Source organism: Pristiophorus japonicus, chromosome 9, assembly GCF_044704955.1.
Source record: "Pristiophorus japonicus isolate sPriJap1 chromosome 9, sPriJap1.hap1, whole genome shotgun sequence".
NCBI lineage: Eukaryota > Metazoa > Chordata > Chondrichthyes > Pristiophoridae > Pristiophorus > Pristiophorus japonicus.
In genome coordinates this window covers 60,855,000-60,871,653 of record NC_091985.1, presented here as the reverse complement: position 1 = coordinate 60,871,653, position 16,654 = coordinate 60,855,000, and positions in this window count along the sequence as shown.

Sequence of the window (16,654 nt, the reverse complement as noted above, 5' to 3'; positions counted from 1 at the left end):
TGCGGATCCAGCTGTGATGGTGCAGCTCTTTGGTAATGTGGCAGCTACCATTACAGCACAGGTGCAAGTGAGCGAGTGTATCGGTGCTGCTTTGGAGAGAATGGCCTCAGCCCTGGAAGCTCAGAATGCCCTGTGCAACAGGCCATGGAGTGTCTACCTGTTATCATCTCTGGCAGTTTTGAGATTGTGGCTGCTCTCATGCAGTCTCAGCTGGATGCCACCCGACACCTCAGTGTTGTCTTCATGGCTGGGTCCACCACGGGCCACGGAGGACCTTCCAGTGTGGTGCCACCACACCGACCTGAGCTCCCTCCGATTGGTGGTGGTGGTAATGTGCTGCCCCGGGAGTGACGCAGGCTCCTCGGACCAGAATCCTGTTGATGTGCTCTCTCAGGATCACAGCATTCCTGACCTTAGACCTGTCATTCCACCATTGCCTCCAACCATGGAGCCAAGGCCGACTGAACCCTCCAAGAAGAGTGCTGACCAGTCTGCACCTGGACCTTCCAGAGCCAGAGCTGCTCGAGGGTGTCGTAGACGCACATCTGTAGCTTCCACACAGGAAACACAGCAGCCTTCCCAGACCCATAAGGCAACCACAGGGGAGACAATGCGGTGTAGTAGCAGGATAGGCATGCATAAGAGGAGATATAAGGAAACACACAAGGGTGAGAAATGATGTTGTGTTAGTTTTTTGCACCGTTGTTTATTATGTACAAAATCTTTCTTTTGTCTTCCTATATCTGGGCAGATGTATAATTTGACGATGGGCAATGATGTATGAGGGGACTCATTGAGATGGCCATGGCGAAGCTGAAGTGTCATGTGGGAATTAAATCATCTGAACCGAGCAGCAATGAGACATGTCTGCACTTCCCTTGCAGCGTTGGGATGGCAACGACACGTCCTGGGTTGCTGGCAACACGGATCTTGATCCTCCTCCTCCTCCTATGCCTCCTCCTCCTGCTGCTAAGCCTCCTCATGAGGTGCTACTGCTGGATCGACCTCCAGTGACTGGCCCCTCATGATTGCCAGGTTGTGAAGCATGCAGCAGACAACAATGAAGAAGGAGACCCGCTCAGGCGAGTACTGCAACACTCCACCAGAGCGGTCCAGGCAACGGAACCGCTGTTTGAGGATCCCGATGCAGTGCTCAATTATGCACCTAGTGGCGGAATGAGTGTCATTGTAGGAATGTTCACCAGCAGTCCTGGGGTTCCGAAGTGGAGTCAACAGTCAAGAGGATATCCCTTGTCTCCAAGCAGCCATCCAGAATCCTGGTTGGGGCCTGAGAGGATGGCAGGCACACTACTCTGGCACAAGATGAAGGCATTGTGGCTGTTGCCTGGATATCGGGCATCGACTGCCATGATCCTGCACTGATGATCGCACACCTGCTTCTCCCTGCACATCGGAAACAAAATGTATTGCACTCTTCTCATGTACAGAGCATCTGTGACGTCGGATGGAGCGATGGGTGGAGAACTGTGAGATATTAGAAATGTCTGGAAAGAGTCAGTTGCGTAGAAGTTTAGTGCAATGGTGACTTTTGATTCAATGCTCAGAGCTGTCCTCAGCCTTGTCTGAGGCTGCAGATCTGGTTGCAGGAGGTTGCACAACTCCCTCAGGTTGTCCTTCCTGAATCGGAGCCTTCGCAGACATTGCTCATCGGTTAGCTCTTGAAGGAATGCAAAATTCACAAGAAACCCCCCCTGTGTTTGGGCTCATTCGAAAGGAAATTTAATTTGGGACTATCTACCGAAAAGTTTGGAACTCTAAAGTGCTTATGGAAGAAACTACGAACTTTAATAGAATTTTGGATTTTAAAAGACAAACTCAAGGCTGTGGGCGGACCTACGGAGCTAGCAAGAGACAGTCTAATTAAGTAGCTTTGTGAGGACTGAGTTAACCTGTCTGGAAGGATAAGTATTTGAAAATCCTTCCCCCACAAGAGATATTAACGTCACAAAATCACCCAGAGGTAGCTATCCATCAACATGGGTCTGGACAACCATTTCAGCATATACATCACAAAGAGGCCCAATCCAGCCTGTATGTGAAAGACTAAGCACAAAAGGACATTGCAATTACCAAACTAATATTTCCATCAGGAAACAGTTTTCGAACATCAACCCACCCAAGACTAATCAACTTTTAACGAGCCCGACAAAATATTACAAAGAAGAACCAAGCCCGTCAAAATTATACAAAGGATTTTGAACAGATTTGGCGGCAAGATTAGAACACTGAAATCGTATAACTGGCCCCTGTTTTCAACAGAGGTTAGGTGGTTGCTAGGTAGCTACAAGGCTGCTACTACCTCAGATGACACTTTGACTGACAAACTAGTACCACACTACGCTGTGTCATCAAGACAAGGAGAGAAACCAACGCGACAGTTGTAAACTAACTTCTCCAGCCTCGAAGTCCTGAAGTCCTGAAGGAAGGAAGAACATCACCATCGCAGCAGCGACCGACCACAGTCAACATGGTATCAAGGGAAAAACAACCACGATCTACCGTTAACTATCAAAAGGGTTGGTAAGCATAGTCCCTGCATGCCCTGGAGTCTAACCTAGCTAGAATTAGGTATTGGGAGGTGGGAGGTAAAATTTACTGTGACCCCCCTTTGAATGTGTAGTGCATGGTTCTTTATTAGAGTGATTTGTGATTTTAAGTTTGACCTTGTACCTTTCCTTGTATTGTTCTTTATTGGAGTGATTGTAAGTTTGGCCTTGTATTTTCTTACTAGAGTAATACGCCTGTATTACCTTGACTGTAATAAAAACAAAGTTCTTTGCATCAAATCAGTGTCCTTTGCACTTTTGTCACACCCCCCAAATAAATCCAGAGTACAGAACCCAAGGGAGTGGGAGCGATTCAAACCGCTCAAGTTGGTCAGAAGGGAACCTGACCCCCTCATAGAGACCACCCCCCTCCCTTATACTCCATAAATGAAAACTGATGCCGATACACTGGCACGGTAGGGCTTCCTACCCCCAGGTCTGTGCTGGGCCCCTCCGATGGCAGCTGGCTGATTGCCTTCTCCCTCATCCTCTTGATGGTCCTCAGCCTCCGCAGGCTTCTGCTGGCAAGCACCTGGCTCCTCGCCCACTATCTGGTGCGGTGGTTCTGCGCACCTGACCCTCCTCCTGACGCCAGCTCCTTCCTGGCCAACCTCTCTGCCTTGAAGTCTGTGGTCATCTCCTGGTCCTTCTCCATGTTGGGCAGCCATGCCTGCTGCCTCCCTTGCCCGCTGCCTCTGGACCCGTTGCTGATGGCGCCGCCTTCTCCTGCGTGCCTCCCTGCCGCGCACAATGTGGACAAGTCGTTCCCCTGCCAGCATTGAACCGATTGCGCCCACAGGCTCAACCCTCACTATGAGGCCTCTGCGGAGTACAGAATGAGGCCCCCAGGCCACTCGTAATCAAAGCGAGTGATAAACTTTTTAAAAGTCCGTAAAAGTTCTCATAAGTCCGCAAAAGTCTTTGGAACTGCCAACAATTTTTTGCAAGTCTGCAAAATTTAAGTGAACAAAAGTCCCGATTCCACCAACACTCCTTTCTCCTCCGCTGGCGGTCTTGAATAGCTCGGCGCAGTGCTCCGACACAGAAAGCTGTTGGGGGCACCATCAGGTAGCAGGTAGTTTTGTTTAATACTGAATGTAGGTACCGGGGCGGAGAGGCAGCGGTGCGTACTCTGATTGCGTCATTACGGCCGCATACCAAATACCGCGGCGGAAGCGAGCACGTCTTCAAAAACCCCTGAGCTGAACTTCACTGGCGGCAGCCATTGGTCCAGAAGTCAGCAGCTGCTCGGCTTCGCCGCCTGGCCGCTTCTTTCCAGTGGCAACCAGCCTATTTGGGGAGCTGAATTTCGGCCCCTATGTCTATTGAGTTCAAATCAATTAGGATGCAGTAAAGGTTTTCAGATTTGTATACAAGTGGCTTTGGCAATTTTACGGGTTTTAAAAAATATGTTGAACAAGTTTTTAAAATTACACAGGAACAGGAAGTAATGTGGCACAGACAGGAAGTGCATGCAAATGTAAGATTGTTAATATGATTATAGGTAGATAGATATAACTAAGCTACTGTGCATAAAGTTTAAAAATGACTGACAAGATGCCTCTAATACTGGAAAACAATCTCCCAAGAAAACTTAGTGACTTTGGGCTCTAAATTGGTCCACCTCTTTTTCGGCCCACTCACCAGAGATGCGGCAACTTTGTGGGCTGAAAAGGCCGCCAAAAAAATGTCCCCCGATTCTGGCCACTGTGTTGCCTCTCCCGGGGCTTGGCGCGGCGCAACCAGTCAATTGGGGGGCGGAAATTAGTGCCCTGTGCCAGAAACAGTGCCGGCAGCTCTCCACATGCACGTTGGAGTGTGCGCGCATGTACAGTAGCTCCTGCCTCCAGCCTCTGTGTGCGTGCGGCAATGTGGGACCCGATGTGTCCCGCCCCTATCCCAGGCTGAGTGGCCTCCCGCACAGGCCAGCCCGCTGCCTTCCCGGGTTAGAAGGCCACAACTAGCAGGTTGGCGCGGGGCCCAAGCTGGGACGGCGGGATGCAGGGGGAGGGGGAAGTTTTGATCCCGGGATGGGAGTTTTGATCTGGGGGGGAGGAATTTTGTTCCGGGGGGGGGTGGGAATTTTGATTCCCGGTGGGGGAGTGGGGGGTGTGGGGGGGGGGGGTGGAATTCCGAACCGCAGGGTGGGTTTGATCACCGACCCCATGGGGTGGGGGTAGGGGGTTCCGATCCCGTGGGCGGTCCGATCCCCGACCTCTATGGAAGATCTGATCCCCAGACGTGTCCGATCTCTGACCCCAGGTGCTGTTCTGATCCTGGAGAGCCTGATCCCTGACCCCGGGAGATAGGGTTGTTTGTAAGGGGCGGGCTGATGATGGGTGAGCTTAGGCGGCTGGGAGAACAGAAGAACATAAGAATTACGAGCAGGAGGTACTTCTATATTTTATTTGGATATTTTGAAAAAATTATGTAAATATGTTTTGTCTCTTTACTTCTTTTATTTTTGTAGTTTAAGCTTCCATGACTGCTTCTGTTGTATAGTAAATTAACGTTGCAAAGTTTGTCATATGATGTCCTGTATAGCTGTTTGATCCTATTCACATTCTTTAGTCAAGTCATTAAGTTCTGCTGGCCTCCGACGTACCTACCTGCGCTGATTTCTTAACTCTCTGCAAGGGTTTTCTGTGCGGCCACAAGTGGCCACATACGCTGGCCTAAGTTAGTTTGGAGTAACTATTAGCTGTCCAAAGTGGCCTAAATGGCCAAAATGGGTGTAGGTGGCTGGTAATGCCCCCTTTTGAAAAAAACTAAACTAACTCACGTACACTGGTGCAAATTGAATGTGCAAAATGGGGATTTTTCAGATACTCCAGAAAAATCTATTTGCTCAAAAAAAACCGGAGCAACTCCTGGGCAATTTTGAGCCCAAGGAAAGATCAAAGGATTCCCAAACAACATAAAATATATAAGGCCTGCCATTCCTGAGGGTCTGCTGTTGTGGTGCAAGTGTGGTGGAGTGGAACCCCCATCTACTCTAACCTCAAACCGGAGAACCGGACCCGAATCCAATCATTTACATGGCTGGGATGGGTTCATTGCGCCTGCAAAAGCACGTTCGCAACGCCTTCCCCAAATCGTCAGTCGGAATGGAGAAATATGTCTCTGCCTCAGCCAACTGTGTAGAGCAGCTCAACAAAAGCCTGAATAAAATCTTCCTCTTTGCATCTTCTGCTCATAATGGTGTGAGTGGGACTCTAGGGCAAGGTAATCGATCACCTTTGGGATCAAGTACATTTCCTTAGTACTTGATCCGAAAGGTGATCGTTAGTAAAGGTTTGGGGCCTCTTAAGGGCCTCAGCAGGAGTCACAAGTATCACTGAGGGCTACATAGGTGCTAAGGACGGAATTTCCTGTATAGCCAATTGGTGGAATTTAAAAGGCTAGTGCAAACAGTGCAGCATCCTGGCACCCAAATTCCTGGCCTCCCTGTCATGGGTGGGAATTGGGTTTTCTGTCCTCTGCGGCCCCACGAATTTTGGGGCTTTAGTACAAAAGAATGTGGTTCATCACCACAGCCACTGTATTCTCTTCAGTGTGGTGTACCCTTTCCTTGCACTCTGGCTCTCTGATGTAAATGGCTTGAATGTTAATCAGCAGGAGCGCGTGAGTTTGGGTGCTGGCAAAATTGACAGTGTCGGGTAGCTGGCTCCAACCCGCCGACTTTTGCAGTTGACTGGAGCGTGTTAGGCCTTTTTACACAACGAGTGCTTAGGATTTGGGATTCACTGCCTGATAGATTGGTGGATACAGATTCAATAGCAGCCTTCAAAAAAGAATTGCATAAATACTTGAAGGAGAAAAAATGGCAGGGTTATGGGGAAAGAGGAGGGGAATGGGACTAACTGGATTGCTCTTCGAAAGAGCCGGTACAAACTCGAAAGGACGAATGGGCTCCTTCTGTGTTGTCCTCTTCCATGATTCTATGATTTTATGTGCTAATCGCTCAATCAGGGCAATATTGACACAATGCTTTCAGTTTAATGTCGGGTCTACTGGTTTCCTGAAACTCGGCTGTGAAAACAAGGCGAGAGAGAACACAGTGGCAATTGAGGGGGTTGAAGCAATCTCGGGCAAAAGTGCCAATAAATACTCAGTACTCAGCTGCTTTCTTACCTACTAATGGGAAAGGATTTTTTCACAGTACTTTTGCTCAGAGGATACTTTCTACACTTTGGAGGTTTGCTCTATCACATCAGGACGAGTGCCGTCTGTGCTGCCGCAGCAGCCTGCTGCTCACAGACATGTAGCTGCACAGCAGAAGAGAGGGGACCAGGAGAGAGGGGGCCAGGAGAGAGGGGCCCAGCAGAGAGGGGCCCAGCAGCGAGGGGACCAGCAGAGAGGGGCCGAGGAAAGAGGGGAGCAGGAGAGAGGGGACCAGGAGAGAGGGGCCCAGCAGAGAGGGGACCAGCAGAGAGGGGACCAGCAGAGAGGGGACCAGCAGAGAGGGGCCCAGCAGAGAAGGGCCCAGCAGAGAGATACTCAGCAGAGAGGGACCGGCAGAGAGGGGACCGGCAGAGAGGGACCCGGCAGAGAGGGGACCCAGTAGCGAGGGGACCCAGTAGAGAGGGGACCCAGTAATGAGGGGACCAGCAGAAAGGAGACCAGTAGAGAGGGACCCAGCAGAGTGGGGACAAAATCGGGGCCAATGAGTTCCGGGATGCTTTTACAATAAATTGCATTCTTCCAACTTCATAATCAAAATATAAATTTAGAGGGAACTTCTTTCACTGAAAGTATTCCTACTTTTAGTGAGTTTTTAGATCCAAACACTGCTTAAGACCAATCCTACATTCAGTTTCAGTTTTTAGCAGACCTGTCATTTTGGAGCTGAAATCCAAATAAGAGCTGCTTGTCTGACATCAGCACTGAGGTTGTGAATTAGATGCTCCCACTTAGTTATCACAAATCATCTTTAGCCCTCAATGTTGAATTGGAGTTGTCAGTGTCATGTATGTACATGCTGTTTGTAGCCACCAGATGGTGTCATTGTTGGAGGCCAATGAGCAGCACGCACATGGTGCTGCTCTGGTATAAAAGGCCAGACATTTTGTGAGTCAGGCCTTTTGGGCCGTAATAAAGCAGAACAAGGTTGTACCTTGCTTAGTTAAACAGTACTCAGTTTGTACCTTCATTGCATACATCACATTTGGCGATGAGAATACAAGAACCTTGATGGCTAAATGAGCACGATTGGATTTTTAGAGCAATTCGTGGAGGGAGAAAATTAGGCAGACTCTGTGAGCTGTTTGAACCAGTACTTCATGGCCAACAAATTGAAGGGGGTCAACGGTGCAGATCGGCACCAGGCCGTGTTCCTCACTGTGTGCAGTTCAAAGATCTACGGTCTGATAAAGAATCTACTCATGCCTAGAGATCCAACAGAGAAAAACATACGAGGAGTTGTGTACATTGGTACAGGAGCACTTCAAGCCAGACGCATCAAGGCATCATCATCCCGAGATACAGGTTTTATACACACGTTCGATCGGAAGGCCAGAGTGCGGCGGAACTCATTGCCGACCTGAGGTGTCTAGCGGAACCGGGCAAGTTTGGGACAGTGTTGGCAGACATGCTGCGAGACTTCTTTGTTATCAGTATCAACCACGAGGTATCCTGCGCAAACTCCTGGCGGTGGACGAGTTGGATTTAAAAAGGGCTATCCAGATTGCTCAATCATGTATGATGACGGAAAGGAGTTTAAAGTTTAAAGCAAATATTGGTGAAGAACCGAACCTCGCCAAGTACCGTAAATGCGATTGATTCGGGGTTCGGCAGAGCGGCACTTGGCAGGGCCTACCTGGCTGCGTTCGCGAAATCTGTGGCTGCCGAAAGTCCGCCAGCGGTAATGTATCCGACTTCTCCGTGTTGACGTTGTGGGGGAAATCATCGGCACCAGCAATTCCGATTTAACCATTAAAGTTGCAAAGGCTGTCTGAGAGTGGGGAATCTCCAGCGCATGTCCGCAGATGAGCAAGCAAGCTGCGACACACCACGTGGAGGATGAGAGTCAGACTAGCATGGATCCGGCTACGCAATTCGAGATGCCAGAGGAGGAAGTGTATCGACTGTACTCTTTCATAACCAAGAGTAAACCAATTTTGATTAATGTGAAGTTTAACGGGATACCATATTGATGGAACTGGACACAGAGGTGAGTCAATCGATCGTGAACGAGAGGGCATTTAATAAGCTGTGGGATACTAAGATTGCGAGGTCCAGGCTGAGCCCTGTCAACGCCAAGCTGCGCACGTACACCAAAGAACTGATAAAGGTGTTACCGCCGTGGATTGTTCCAGGCAATGGGCCAACGCTGCTCGGCAGGAGCTGGTTGGTGAAAATCAGATGCAACTGGAATGACATAAAGGCATTGTCTTCAGAGGAATATACATTTGCCCAAGTATTGAGCAAGTTCCCCTCGCTGTTTGAACTGGGTATCGGAAACTTCACGGGAGCCAAGGTGCAGATTCACGTGGACTCAGATGCAAGACCCATCCATCATAAAGCTCGGACAGTGCCGTATATGATGAGGGAGAAGGTCAAAATTGAACTGGACAGACTCCAGTGTGAAGGGATCATATCACCGGTCGAATTTCATAAATGGGCCAGCCCTATTGTTCCTGTGCTGAAAAGTGATGGCACAGTCAGAATCTGTGGAGACTACAGGGCTATGATCGACAGGGTTCTGAAACAAGATCAGTACCCGTTGCCAAAGGCTGATGACTTGTTTGCCACGCTAGCCGGCGGGAAGTCGTTCACAAAACTGGACCTGACCTTGGCCCATATGACACGCGAGTTGGTCGAGACGTTGAAGAGACTGACGTGCATTAACATGCATAAAGGACTGTTTATTTACTACAGGTACCCATTTGGAATTCGCTCGGCTGCAGCAATATTCTAGAGGAATATGGAAAGTCTATTGATGTCCGTTCCCAGAACCGTCGTGTTCCAAGATGATATCCTGATCACCGGTCGTGACTCCAAGGAACATCTGAACAACCTGGAAGAGGTTCTACTGCGTTTGGACAGAGTGGGACTCAGACTTAAATGCTCAAAGTGCTTCTTCATGGCACCGGAGGTCGAATTCTTTGGAAGGAAAATCGCCGCTGATGGCATCAGACCAACTGACGTGAAAACCAAAGCCATCAAGAATTCACCCAAGCTGCAGAATGTGATGGAGCTGCGTTCGTTCCTGGGTCTACTCAACTACTTTGGTAACGTCCTACCTAAATTGAGCACCTTACTTGAACCACTGCACATGCTATTGAGAAAAGGCAACAACTGGGTGTGGGGCGCATTGCAAAACAGAGCTTTCAAGAAAGCCACCAATCTGCTTTGCTCGAACAAGCTGCTGGTACATCATGACCCATGTAAACATTTAGGTTTGGCCTGTGACGCATCGTCATATGGAATTGGTTGTGGTACACTCATAATAAAGGATGAAACTGAATACTGTGTACAATGAGCAAGTGTGACCTTAGCTCCTTTAATAAGACTCCAGTGTCCAGGTACCTCGTGGGTGGCCTGCTTATATACCGTGCTCCCAAGGGATGCTGGGATCCTTTGGGACTCCAACAGGTAGGCCCTCTGGTGGTAGTGTAATACAGGTTACAAGGGGTTAACTACATAACATCACTCCCCCGTGAAGTCAACAGTACACTTATTTACAAGGTGAGACAATCTGGGGTTTTTCGCTCCCTTGTCGATCGTCTCGGTACAAATGTGGGTGTGGGTGAGTTGGTTAGTTCTTCACTAGGCTGTTGGGCAGCCGGCCTTGCCGGGCTGCTAGGGATGGTGAGTTCGGCTTCTTGGTCAACCATGATGTCAGTTGCCACTTGTGTGTGTGTTGGAGGGTCAAAGTTGGTGGTGTCTTCTTCGGGTTGTTCGTAGCTGTTGATGAACCGCAATTTGATTTCGTCCAAATGTTTTCTGTGCGTTTGTCCATTGGCCAATTTGACCCGAAACACCCTACTCCCTTCATTGGCTGTGACCGTGCTAGCGAGCCATTTGGGTTCATGTTCATAATTGAGCACAAATACAGGATCATTGATCTCAATATCGCGTGACAAATTTGCGTGGTCATGGTACACACTTTGTTGATGCCGCTTGCCCTCCACGTGATCATGGAGATCAGGGTGGACAAGTGAGAGTCTTGTTTTTAGCGCCCTTTTCATGAGCAGCTCGGCTGGGGGAACCCCGGTGAGTGAGTGGGGTCTGGTACGGTAGCTGAGCAGCACTCGGGACAATCGGGTCTGCAGGGAGCTTTCAGACACGCGTTTGAACTGCGCTTGATGGTCTGAACTGCCCGTTCTGCCTGGCTGTTGGATGCGGGCTTCAACAGGGCAGATGTGATGTGTTTGATCCCATTGCGGGTCAGGAATTCCTTGAATTCAGCACTGCTGAAGCATGGCCCATTGTCGCTGACTAGGACATCAGGCAGGCCATGCATGGCAAACATGGCTCGTAGGCTTTCAATAGTGGCCGTGGATGTGCTTACAGACATTATCGCACATTCAATCCATTTTGAGTAAGTGTCTACGACAACCATAAACATTTTGCCTAGAAATGGGCCCACATAGTCCATGTGGATCCTCGACCATGGTTTGGAGGGCCATGAGCACACACTTAGCGGTGCCTCTCTGGGTGCATTGCTCAGCTGAGAGCATGTGTTGCACTGGCGCATGCATGACTCTAAACCTGAGTCAATGCCAGGCCACCACACATGGGATCTGGCTAAGGCTTTCACCATTACAATTCCTGGGTGGGTGTTGTGCAGTTCACATATAAACATATCTCTGCCTTTCTTGGGCGATTGCCCCACAACAGACAATCCGCCTGCAGGGACATTTCATCTTTGCGGCTGTGGAACGACTTAATCGCCTCCTGCATCTCCGCTGGGACACTGGACCAGCTCCCATGGAGGACACAGTTTTTTTTACCAAGGACAGTAAAGGATCCTGGCTGGTCCAGGTCCTGATCTGGCAGGCCATAACGGGGGACTTTTCGTTCTCAAATGCCTCCCTGACCATAAGCAAGTCCGCTGGCTGTGCCATTTCTACCCCGGTGGTGGGCAATGGCAGCCGACTGAGAGCATCTGCGCAGTTCTCTGTGCCCGGTCTGTAGTGGATTACATAGTTGTATGCCGACAGCGTGGGCGCCCATCTCTGGATGCGGGCAGAGGCATTGGTGTTAATCCCTTTGCTCTCAGAGAACAGCGATATGAGCGGCTTGTGGTCAGTTTCAAGCTCAAACTTGAGGCCAAATAAATACTGGTGCACTTTTTTTACCCCGTAAACGCACGCCAGAGTCTCTTTTTCAATCATGCTGTAGGCTCTTTCGGCCTTGGACAAACTCCTGGACGCATAAGCGACCGGTTGCAAAATCCCTGATTCATTCGCCTGTTGTAACACACACCCGACCCCGTATGCCGACGCATCGCAAGCTAGCACTAATCATTTACAAGGGTTATCCAGGACAAGCAGTTTGTTTGAACACAACAGATTTCTGGCTTTCTTAAAGTCAGCCTCTTGTGAATTCCCCCATACCCAGTTGTCTCCCTTGCGCATGCAGGGATTCTAGCAGGGTGCTTAACCCAGGTAGGAAATTACCGAAATAGTTAAGGAGTCCCAGGAACGACCGCAGCTCCTTCACATTCTGTGGTCTCAGCGCGTTCTTGATGGCCTCCATTTTGGCGTCGATGGGTCTGATGCTGTCTACCACGGTTCTTCTTCCCAAGAACTCGACCTCCTGCGCCAGGAAAGCACACTTTGAGCATTTCAACCTGAGCCCACGCGATCCAACCGACTAAGAACCTCTTCCAAATTCTTCACGTGTTCGATGGTGTCCCGACCTGTAACCAGTATGTCGTCCTGGAAAACCACGGTGCGAGGAACCGACTTTAGCAGGCTCACCATGTTCCATTGGAAGATTGCTGCAGCCGACCGAATCCCGAACGGGCACCGGTTACAGATGAACAGACCTTTGTGCGTGTTGATGCAGGTGAGGCCTTTCGAAGATCCTCCAGCTACTGCGTCATGTAGGTCGAGGTCAGGTCCAGCTTAGTGAACGTCTTCCCTCCAGACACGGTCGTAAATAGGTCGACTGCCTTGGGTAGCGGATACTGGTCCTGTAGCGAAAAATGGTTAATCGTTACTTTATAGTCCCCATAAATTCGAACCATGCCGTCCTCTTTAAGTACCGGGACAATCGGACTAGCCCACTCGTTGAATTCCACGATGATACCTTCTTGCTGCAGCCTGTCCAGCTCAATTTCCGCTTTCTCACGCATCATGTATGGTACCGCCCGTGTCTTGTGGTGGATGGGTCGTGTACCAGGAACCAAATGGATCTGCACTTTTGCCCCCGAGAAGCTTCCAATGCCTGGCTCGAACAACAATGGGAACTTGCTCAGAACCTGGGCACACGAGGCATCATCAACAGACGAAACGCTCGGATGTCGTCCGGGTTCCAGCGGATTTTTCCCAGCCAGTTTCTGCCAAACAACGTGGGGACATTCCCTGGCACAATCCACAGCGGGAGTTCGTGTATTGCTCCGTCATACGAGACTTTGACTTCTGCACTGCCAATTACAGGGATTAGTTCCTTGGTGTAAGTCCTTAGTTTGGTGTGAATGGGACTGAGCTTGGGCCTGTGTGCCTTTTTGCCCCACAACCTGTCGAAGGCCTTTTTACTCATTATGGACTGACTTGCCCCCGTGTCCAGTTCCATAGATACTGGAATACCGTTCAGTTCAACTTTCAACATTATTGGTGGACATTTCGTGGTGAATGTGTGTACCCTGTACATTTCTGCCTCTTTGGTACGAGTCTCCAATTCAGCCTGATCCACAGTGGATCAATCTTCCTCTGCAACGCGGTAGTTTTCAGGGTTTGCAGCTCATCTGCACATTCTCTGGAGGTGTCCCATTGTTCTGCAACTGTTGCACGCATAGTGTTTGAAGCGGCATTGATGGGGCCGATGGTCACCTCCACAGCGCCAACAAGGTGTTAACTGCCTCGCATTAACGATTGATGGTGGACTCTGGGTCATCTGAGGTCGGGCAGCAGCAGCCGGCGTGTATGTTCTGCCATGTATATTTCTGCTCGAAACCAACATTACTTTATGCACAGTACTGGCCGAAACTTCTTTATTCTGCGAAATCTGCTTGGTGTTGTCGCTGGTGGACATAAATGCCTGGGCTATCGTTATGGCTTTACTGAGATTCGGAGTTTCTACAGTCAACAGTTTGTGAAGGATTGTCTTAAGGCCAATGCCCATTACAAAAAAGTCTCCAAACATTTGTTCTAGGAATCCCTCAAACTCACAATGTCCTGTGAGGCGCCTTAGTTTGGCAACATAGCTCGCCACTTCCTGGCCCTCCGATCATTGATACATGCAGAACCGATATCTCGCCATTAAAATGCTTTCCTTAGGATTTAGGTGCTCCCGGACCAGTGTACACAATTCTTCATAGGATTTCTCTGTTGGTTTTGCCGGAGCTAAGAGATTCTTCATGAGGCCATAGGTTGTTGCCCCACAGACAGTTAGAGGATTGCCCTTCGTTTGGTAGCATTCTTGTCCCCTTTCAGTTCATTGGCCATGAAGTATTGGCCGAGTTTCTCCATGAAGGCCTCCTAATCGTCCCCTTCTGACAACTTCTCCAGGATACCAACTGTTCTTTGCATTTTCGCGAAGTTGTTCGTTACCTCATCGCCAATTGGTACACTCCTAATGAAGGATGAAACTGAGTACTGTGTACAATGAGCAAGTGTGACCTTAGCTCCTTTAATAAGACTCTAGAGTGCAGGTACCTCGTGGGTGACCTGCTTATATACCGTGTTCCCAAGGGATGCTGGGATCCCTTGGGACTCCAACAGGTAGGCCCTTTGGTGGTAGTGTAATACAGGTTACAAGGGGTTAAATACATAACAGGTTGCGTGTTACAACAAGCCAGTGAGTCGGGGAAACTTCAATCTGTCACGTATGCATCCAAAAGTTTGCCTAAAGCAGAAAGAGCCTACAGTATGATAGAAAAAGACGCTTTAGCATGTGTGTATGGTGTTAAAAAGATGCATCAATACCTATTCGGTCTGAGGTTTGAATTAGAGACTGATCACAAGCCGCTCATTTTGTTGTTTTCCAAGAGCAAAGGTATCAATACCAACGCTTCATCCCGCATCTAAAGGTGGGTGCTGACATTATCTGCCTATGATTATGTCATTCGCCACAGACCTGGCACAGAGAATTGTGCCGATGCTTTGAGCCGGTTGTCGTTGCCCACACCGGAGGTGAAAACGCCACAACCGGCAGATTTAATGTTAATCATGGATGCTTTTGAGAGTGAAGGTATCTCTGTCATGGCTCAACAAGTTAAGACCTGGACCAGCCAGGACCCGATATTGTCGGTGGTAAAGGGTTGCATCCTCAAAGGGGATTGGTCTGCCATACTTAAGCAAATGTGCGAGGAGGCCAAACCATACATTCGTCGCAAGAACGATCTGTCTATTCAAGCAGATTGCATATTGTGGGACAATCGAGTTGTAATGCCTAAGAAAGGGAGAGAGAAGTTTGTGCGCGAGTTACACAGCACACATCCTGGTATAGTGATGATGAAGGCCATCAGTAGGTCCCACGTATGGTGGCCAGGAATTGATTCCGAGCTGGAAGCATGCGTGCATCAGTGTAACACTTGCATGCAGCTCAGCAAAGCACCAGCGGAATCACCGCTGAGTCTGTGGTCATGGCCATCCAAACCTTGGTCCAGGATCCATGTAGATTTTGCAGGTCCCTTCCTGGGCAAGATGTTTTTAGTGGTGGTGGATGCTTATTCGAAGTGGATAAAATGCATAATCATGTCATCCAGTACGTCCACGGCAACTATAGAGAATCTCAATGTCATGTTTGCGACACATGGTCTGCCTGACATAGTGGTGAGTGACAATGGGTCATGCTTCACCAGTCAGGAGTTTCAGGTGTTTGTAAAACTTAACGGCATCAAACATATAAGGTCAGCACCGTTCAAGCCTGCGTCCAACGAGCAAGCAGAACATGCAGTACAAATTATCAAGCAAAGCAACTTTGATACATTTTCTTAAAATCTGAAGCTGAAGATTTTGGAAATCTACATGACCAAATATTTTTTGGGGGGCAGGCAAAAAAATGGTTTCTTGTTTCAAATTAAACCATTGAACATAATCATTAAAGGTACACATTTCTATGACGTGATGAAGCATTTTCAATGCAAGATGCTTCCCTTTTTGATTAGTAAAAGCTGGTATTGATTTCTGCTGCCTGTCATGGTTTCCTCGCTGCAGATACTGGAGACCCAGAATAGCAGATTTTGAAATGTGGAAAGGAATCACTTGGCTGATTCAAGTGCCAGAATTGCCAGCCTCATACTGAATATTTTAAATTGCTGACTGTTATGTATGCAATGAAGGTACAAACTGAGTACTGTTTAACTGAACAAGGTACAACCTTGCTTCTGCTTTATTTTGGCCCAAAAGGCCTGACTCACAAAATGGCTGGCCTTTTATACCAGAGCAGCACCATGTGCGTGCTGCTCAGTGTCTTCCAACAATGACACCATCTGGTGGCTACAAACAGCATGTACATACATGACAGATACCGCCCCAATCACAGTCTTTCACAGGTTGAGACAGTCTGGTGCTTTACACTCCTGGGTTGACCGTCTCAATTCGATTCCGGCCTTGGGTGAGTGTGCGGAGTCTGTTGTGGCTGGTGGCTGGATGGTTGACTTGTTGGGGGTGGCAGTGGTCATGTCCGGAATTGCATGTCCAATTTTATTGAACAGGTCCATGATGGAAATTCCGAGTTCACTGATGGCCCTTGAGTCCACTGAAGGCTGCTGGTAGGTTGGTTGGTCGTCGACGGTTTCTTCGTCCGACTGCTCTGGCTCGTCTGTGTGCCTCAGCTTTGTTTGATCCATGTGTTTCCTGCAAGTTTGCCCATTATTGAGCTTAATAACAAATACTCTGTTGCCCTCTTTGGCCATGATCTTACCAGCAATCCATTTGGGACATTGACCATAATTCAACACATATACAGGA